Here is an 8,801-nt window from a genome sequence, read left to right on the forward strand (position 1 = left end):
GGCCGCGGAATTCCGGCGTGTGGCTGGGTGTGCCGAGCGCGTAGGCCCCCTGGTCCGCCGCGGGTACCCGGCCGCCCTCTGGAAAGTGAAGCTTGGAGGTGGTGGGGACGGTGTGGGGGTACCTTTTGCTTTTCTCCTCGCACCCAAAGTTTGAGGGTAACGTCCCGCTCCTGCCGCGGCAGCCTGGGCGGCCCGGAGTCCCAGATCCCGTTCCTCCCTTCCGGGTGGGATTCTTGGGCGAGATACGTGACTTTTGACAAACTGGCGAAATCGCAGAAACTCTGCAAAGTAGTTTGCAACCTCTTGGCATGCACGCCCAACGTTCAGCCGACTTGGTTCAATTTTTAGACCGCAGCATGGTTTTTAAAGGGTAAACGACCCACATCTTTTTTTTTTTTTTCCTATGAAAAAGTCATCCATTCTTACTAATATTTCTTAATGTGCACCGAAAGTAAGGACCGGAGCTCATCGCCTATGAGTTTGGGAAGTCACCAGGGGGAAAGGCTCCCTGCTGAAGCAGAGGTGAAAACCAACATGCAAATGTGCTACCTCACTGAGGGGCAGGATTCTAACTTTCCAAAATACCTATTAGGTAATAAAATAATAGTAAGATCATTGGATACTATTCTAGGATTTTTAGGGAAAACTTTCTCCCTCAAATGTTTGCTGTAATGAAAGTAAATAAAAGCACAGGCAATGCAGGCTCAGATAATAAGTAAAAATTACCATAAGTGGGAACTGTATTAAAATTATAAAATTAGTATCTGGAACAACTCAGACCTCTCATATGGCTTGTCTAATTGCATTTGGGAGAGTTTATGTCTTTACTTAGTTACTTTTAGGTTGATTCTTATGGATATAAAACAAAAAAAATTATTGAACTTTCTTAGCATCTTTATTGATATTTGAACTTTATTGCTACCACTTTTACTCCAAAGAGCAATCATAGACCCGAGAATTGCGGAAAGTTAGAAGTCCAAATGAAGCAAAGAATCTAGTGGAAAGAACATGGAAACATCTTTCGAATTTCAGCTGCTGAACACAGATGCAGCAAGAGCAAGTATTATTGTTTTCTTGTTTATTTAAACCTATACGGTCTGTGTCCCGGGTGTCAGGGACCTTTGCTTTGTAAGGTAATAGGCACAGGTTTTAGTGAAAAAGCGTGGAACTCTTTGGGTGGCCATTATGCTGCCTAGCACAGTCCACCCTCTGTACCCCAAAGATTCATATCTGGTCACATGCAAAATCCCTACCCCAAACCCCAAAATTATCTACACATTACAACACATCATTTAAATCTCCAAAGTCCCAAATCAAGTCATCTAAGTTAGCTTTATATAAGGCTCTGCGTATAATCCATACTGGGACAAAATTTCTTTCCATCTTTGGACCCACAAAGCTAGAGAATGAGTTCTCTTCTTCTAAAGTGCATTGGTAGAATGGGCATAGGGTAGCAGTGAGAGCCATTCCTATTCAAAAAGGGAGAAGAGGGAAGGAAAAAAGGAGTCACCATTCCCAAACAATTGCAAAATCTAATCAGGCCATCTCTATGAAATCTCAAGGCCTAGCCAGTTAAGTCTCTGGTTCTTCGTTCTACTCTCTGGACACCAGGAATGAGAGCTGGGACAGGTACGAAGGGCCATTATACCACATGCCATAGTCGTCATTCTTTTCATTAGATTCACTTTTTTTAAAATTAATCTTCTGTAGTAATGGCTTTTTAGCACTAACATGTCTCCATTAGTCCATTCCATAATCCCATTTACACAAACACTTGAGTGGTACTTGACGTGCTCGCCTATTTTTTTTTTCTTTTTATATTTGCTATAGGGCTTGTACATTCACTGGTGAGAAAGAGAGGGGGAAATGAGAAAGCACTCCTTGGGGGGAGGGTGATGGCCACAACACAATCCCTTCTCCATTCTCCTCTCCAGATTTTGGGCAAGCATGAACACATGCCTGGCATGATTTTCAAGCTGCTGGGTCTGGGACTTGAACTGTGCAGTCAGCCATATAGGATCCAGCTACCATAATCACTATGCCACTGACTGGTCCAACACTTATCATTCTAAGAAACTTTATTTTAATTCATTTAATAGGAAATGCAAATATGCCATCTAATTTCCATCTGATGGAAAAGAAGACTCATTTTTATACACAGATCAAATGATCATATATGCAATTCATTTAATTTAAATTTATTGATAGCTTTTACGACCAAAAGTCCCTTTCTTGTCTTTAATTTTATGGGATAGGGCAAATTTTACAACTTCTAAGGTCATCACCTTCACCCTTTAAGGATGTTGGAAGTCCATTTCTGCCTCCCAGCAGGTGGCAGCAAATCAATACTTGATAAGGTGTAGTAAAATCTGTGCTTTTCTTGTCCTGGTAAATGTTTGAGATGTTGCAGACTGGCTTTTCTTAACTAGAAGAGCAAAAAGAAGATTACAGCCAGATTGTGGGGATTTGTATCTGTTTATCAGCTGGTTGGGAGAGCATAGTTCATTTATGTGACTAAATTTTTACCTTGTAGCCGTATTTATATTGTTCTTCATTACTCATCTCTCACAGAACCAAAAGTCGTTTCTAAGTCATTCTGTTGGATAACAGTAAAGCTTACATGTTATAATCCGTGAATATATACACCCTCCATGGCCACTGATTGGCTAATACTTAGTAGTATGACATTTCAAAATTTATGGAATATTGCCAAAGTGTTCTTAGAGGGAAATTTATAGTTTGTGCCTTTATTAGGAAAGAAGAAAGAATGAATCAGTGACCTAAGTCGGGGTGAACAAACTGGCTCAAAGGCCAAGTCCAATGTACAACCTGCTTTGTACAGTCTCCTAAACTCTAGCAAAACTAACGAAGAAATAGAGACAAATTACTAGTATCTGGTCTGCAAGGACACTAATGATTCTGCAATCATTAAACCTTGGTCTCAAGCAGAGGCGCGTTGTCTCCAGGGTACATTTGGCGATATCTGGGGACATCTTTGGTTGTCCACAGCTGGGAAGGATGCTATCAGTGTCTAGTTGGTGAAGGCCAGGCAAATAGCTAAGTACTCCACAGTGCTCTGGACAGCACCCCATGGCCCTTTTCCAGCCTCAAACATCAATATTTAATGCTGAGGTTGGAAAATGTTAATTAAAACTATTAAAGGGGAACCATAAACAAATTTAAACTGATAAAATAAAAAACCTAGATGAAATACATGAAGTCCTTATAAAAATAGAACTAAAAACTGACTGAAGAAATAGAAAATCTGAGTACTTGGGCCAGATCCGTGGCCTGGTGGTTAAGGCAGCTGGATCTCACATGGCTGACTACACAGTTCAAATCCTGGACCTGCAGCTTGAGACCCACACCAGCGATGTGTGCATATGTGCCAAAAATCCCAAAAGGGTGGAGAAATGGAAAAGGAGGGATTGTGGTATGACCATGCCCCATTGGGGAGAGGGTGGGAGAGTGCTTTCTCATTTTCCCTTTCTTTCTCTGTCTCTCTCTCCAGCAAGCACATACACCCAGAATTTGAACCCTTAATTTAAAAAAAAAAAAAAAAAAACAAAGAAAACTCTAGACACAGAAGGTTTCAATGGTGAATTCTATCAAACATTTAAAGAATACATAGTATCAATCTTATATAAAGTCCTTCAGGAAATAGAGAATAATAATAGCATACCCCATCTAAGAAAAATCTGACAAATATATTAAAATATCACAGACCAATATTGCTAACAGATATAGATGCAAAATTCTCACATGAAATACTAACAGATTGAACACAGCAATACAGGAAAAGGATAAAATACAATAGCCAAGGAGAGTCGATCTCAAAATGCAAGCTTGCCTAGCATTTATAAATCAAACAATGTAATTTACCATATTACTGAAATAAAGGAGAAAAAAATTGTATGATCATCTCAATAAAGGTAAAAAATCATTTGAGAATTGATTGACAACTCTGATTAAAGCAATCATAAAATTAGAAATAAAAGAGAACTTCACTTTATAAAGGACATTGATGGAAGACCACTAACTACTATCATGCTCGGTGAAATATTCAATCCTAGGGAGCCAGCAGTTGGTGTAATGGCTATGTTACTGAACTCCCATGTAGTCGGCCTCAATTTGAGTCTGGACCTGGTGGCTTGGACTCCTGCTGGGCGCGTGTACATGCGTGCCCAAGATTCCGAGAGGAGAATGGAGGAGAAGGGATTGCGGCATGGCCACCCCTGCCGCCCCAGGGTGGGTGATTTCTCATTTTCTGTCTCTCTGTCTCTCTCTGTTTTTTGGCAAGCACATGCCCTATAGCAAAAATCTCTCCCTCCCTCAAAAAATAAAATTCAGTCCTAGGACTGGCCCAAGGCAAAGCTGTTCGTTCTCACCACTTCTACTCAGTTTTGTATCACAGATTCTAGTGTAATATATAATTTAAATAAAAGGAATAGAAGCCAGTGGGTAGTGTAGTGATTAAGGCACTGGACTCCCACTTAACTATGGTTTAAATCCCAGACCCTGTGCCTTGAAATTCATGCCAGGTGCATGTGTGCATGCATGCCCAGAATTCCAGGAGGAGAATGGAGGAAAACAGATTGCAGCATGGCCTTCCCCTCTGGGGGTGATTTCTCACTCTCTCTCTCTCAGCCTCTCTGGTGAGTGTACACAACCTATAACAAAAATACTCTCTTAAAAAAAAGTAAAATTACCTCTCCTCACAGTAATTTGTGTAGAAAATCTATTTTAAAAAATTAATTCTAGGGACCAGCAGTTAGCATAATGGCTGTGTCGCTGGACTCCCATGTAGTCGACCGTGGTTCACGTCCCGGACCCGGTAGCTTAAACTCACGCCAGGCGCATGTGCATGTGCACCCAAGATTCTGAGAGGAGAAGGGATTGTGGCATGACCATCCTCCCTGGGGGATGATTTCTCACTTTCTCTCTCTCTGTCTGGCAAGTGCACGCGCCCTAAAAAAAAAAAAAAAAAAAAAAAACTCTCAAAAAAGAAAAAAAATTAATTCTAAACTTTCTGTGTAGAAAATCTTCAAAATCTAGCATTAACAGAAAGTAGTGAGATATTTGGATAAAAGCTCAGTATATAAAAATCAGTATTTCTTTATACCAACAAGCAGAGATTGAAAAGTGAAATATTGAAATATACTACTTATAATAGTATTACAAATACCTAGAACTGAATTGAATGAAAGACATGCAAGAGCTAAACCCTGAAACTACAAAACATTACTGAAATGAAAGAAGATCTAAATTTGGGCCAGCTGGTGGTATGGTGGTTAAGGTGGCTAGATTCCACATGACCTACAGTATGGTTTGAGTCCCAAACTTGGTGGCTTGGAACTCACACCAGGCACGTGTGCATGCATGCCCAAAATCTTGCGAGGAGAATGAAGGAGAAGTGATTGTGGTTTGGCCATTCCCCCGGGGGAGGGGGGTGGGGGGGCAATTTGTTACTTTCTGTCTCTCTCTATATATATTTCTTTGTCTCCCTGGCAAGTGCACGTGGCCTATAGCAAAAGTCTCTCTAAAAAAAAAAAAAAGAAGAAAGGAAAGAGAGACAGAGAGAAAGAAAGAAAAGAAAGAAAAAGACAGAAAGACAGACAGACAATCATGCCAGGCACCCATGTGTGCATGCTTGCCTGAGAGGAGAATGGAGGAGAAGGTATTGTAGAGTGACTATCCCCCCTTGGGGGTGATTTCTCATTTTCTCTCTGTCTCTCTTTCTAGTGAGTACATGCACTCTATAGTGAAACTAAAAAATAAAATTTAAAAGAGCTAAATGAATGTGGAGAGTTGTGTATTCATGCACAAACGAAGAAAAACATACACTGAGCTCTGAATATATGTCTCAATTACTTTAGAAGGATCCACCTCATACAAAATAACCTCTGTGGCCACAATGAACATAGAAGTCAATAATAGAGAAATCTCTGGAAAATCCCCAAATCTCAATAATCAAAGGCATAGATTTTCCAGACCACTGATCTCAAAGTTCAGATTGATGCTGAAGACGTTTTTCTTCTTTGCACAGCTAGTCTGTTTAGTGGGAAATGATTATAGACTTATTAATTCCACATTCTAACCAACTGCCCTAACATGGCACTGCCCTGAGATTGGGGTGTGCTGGGAACAACTGCAGACGGCTGTTATATGCTTGAATTTTGAACTAAAACAGTTACAGCATATTTAAAATTCATGAAATTGTTCCCATGTCTCACTTTCCTTCCCTTACAATCTGGAAACAAGATTGTGGGTATAGTTTGCAAAACAGAAAATCTGTTCCAGGACAGCTTTTGATGAATTTAATAAGTATAAAGATAATGAACATAGGCTAGATCTACATAAGGCTGTAACAGAAATTCATTGAAAAAGCTCTATGGGAAACTGAATGTAAGACTGGTTCTGGCAAGATTACTCCTTCTATTTAATGATAATGCGTGGTTTAAGTGAAGAATGCAGTACCTGGCGTGCTTTCCTCTACTCTCTCTCCCTTTCTAAAATTTAAATTTGCTGTAGGATACGTGTATTTGCTAGAGAGAGAGAAAGAGAGAAAGCATTCCTCAGTGGGGATGGCCACACTGCAATCCCTTCTCCTCCCAGGATTCTGGGCATGCACACACACACATTCAACCCTGTTTTCAAGCCACTGGATTTGGGGCTCAAATCATGCCATTGGCCATGAGACACCTTATTATTCTAATAAAATAATTAAAATTCATTTTCTAATAGAAAAATGCCCACCATTCAGATTTGTCCTAAGTATCTTTTAAGTTTAAGTTTCTCTTTAGTAGATGTTTGAGAGGATTTGGAACTAAATATCACTTTTAATATTAGGAAGTATTTTGGGGGTCAGCTGGTGGTGTGGTGGTTAAGACGGATGAATCCAGATCCACTGGCCTGAGAAACACACATAGTACATACATGTGCATGTCCAAAATCCCCAAAGGAGGAGGAGATGGAAAAGAAGGGATTGCAGCATGACCATTCACCATGGGGTGCTTCCTACTTTCCCTCTGTCTCTCCTGCATTCACACACGTTCTCTGGAAAAACTGAACACACACCAAAAGTATTTGACCCTTGAAAAGGTTTTAAGTTACTCCTTCTTATAATTATTGATTTTGACTTAATTTCACCAGATTAATTTCACTTTGGAAGCAGAGTTCAGAAGACCTTTATTTCCAGAAGTTTCCATCCCTTTATCCAAAATAATACTTTAATTTAAATATTTTTATCCTGGTCTCTACCTTTTACAGTTTTTAGCATCATGCTACTTCCGATCAAAAAGGAAAACCCAGAGTGATAGTTTGTTAACAGCCAATCACAACTGATGTGTTTAAACAAATTTAATGGCCATTGTGGTAACTATTATCATACTCTTAATTGTTCCTTTCAGCTTCCCTGTGAAATGGATATCACCATTATCCCCATTTTCCGTATAAGGAAACTAAGGCACAGGGAAATTAGCCAGAGTGCCCAAGGTCATGTGATAAATAATAGCCTCCAGCTTTCAGTTCATGTCATTGACTCCAGTATCAACATACATAATCATGGGTGTTTACGAGCTCACATTCTGCTGTGCATTTACTAACATGAAAGGTTGTTTCGGATCCCCCAGTTTACTATGGCCTCTCCGATTTCTGTGTTACCTCTGTTTAAGGTGTGTTGTGGCATCATGTTGGCAAATTTTCCAGTGCCATACACAATTTCACCACTAGATGGCAATGAAGTGAGGAGTCACGTGCTGCTAGTGTCTGACAGGAGGCTCAGAACTAAGTGTAAATGTCAACAGAATATGATGGAAGGTGTTAAAAAAAATAAGAATTTATAACCATAGCAATCATGAATAATTATACCCTAGAGTAGCTTTTAAAGACTTAAGGAACGGCACATGGGAATATTCTTGATTTGATTAGCACACATTGCACCCTGCTTTTAAAAACCATATTGCATGCCATAAAGATGTACAAAAATTTGGGACCAGTCGGTGGCATAATGGCCATGTCGGTGGACTCCCATGTGGTCAACCATGATTTGAGTCTCAGACCCGGTGGCTTAAACTCACGCCGGGCACGTGTGCATGCATGCCCAAGATCCTAAGAGGAGAATGGAGGAGAAGGGATTGCAGTGTGGCCATTCCCCCTGTCTGTCTCTCTGTCTTTCCGGCAAGTGCATGTGCCCTATAGCAAAAATCTCTCAAAAAAAAAATGTACAACAATTAAATGTAGACACAAAATTATAAAACATAAAGAACAAGATGATCACAAGCATTATGTGGATAAGATGAATGACTCATAAAAGTTAAAAAGATAGATGATGAGCCTTTGTATCCATGAAGTATGTGGGGCAGATGTCAGAGCCTTTCCACAGGAAGGAAAACACCAAAGGAAATGAATTAAATGAGTGCAGGTGACTCTTAAAAAAATGAGACCAGCTGTAGAGTGATGTGGCTCCAGGGTCAAATGAGTAAGAGTTCCAGTAAGATTCCACGGTAAGTGCGAATGTGTTACAAAAGCCAGTGACTAAAAACCTTTTATAGAACCTTTTAATAGACATCAGTACTTCCTTTTCTAGGTTGTGTGTGTGTGTTTATTTTTTCCCCAGTTTTATTTTATTTTATTTTATTTTATCATTTCTTTTGTACATTTAGTTGAACACCTTCATGGCACTTGTGCCCTCTGGCAATAAAACATATAAAAATAATAGCAGATGGATTGGACTTCTGTTTCTTTTTTTCTTTCTTTTCTTTCTTTTCTTTTTTTTTTTTTTTTTTTTTTTTGGTGTTTTT

At 39.7% G+C, this 8,801-nt stretch overlaps 1 long non-coding RNA gene across 1 annotated transcript in view; it reads left to right on the forward strand.

The window, feature by feature from the left end:
- Positions 1-60: 60 nt before the first annotated feature.
- LOC102492076 (uncharacterized) overlaps positions 61-8,801 on the forward strand; it is an 18,355-nt gene continuing 9,614 nt past the window's right edge. The window contains exons 1-2 of the long non-coding RNA XR_333831.2: positions 61-592; positions 939-1,060. This is a non-coding gene — a long non-coding RNA (uncharacterized LOC102492076). The remainder of the gene's footprint in view (positions 593-938; positions 1,061-8,801) is intronic.

The sequence above is a fragment of the Tupaia chinensis genome, unplaced genomic scaffold (assembly GCF_000334495.1).
Source record: "Tupaia chinensis unplaced genomic scaffold, TupChi_1.0 Scaffold000098_3, whole genome shotgun sequence".
Lineage (NCBI taxonomy): Eukaryota > Metazoa > Chordata > Mammalia > Scandentia > Tupaiidae > Tupaia > Tupaia belangeri.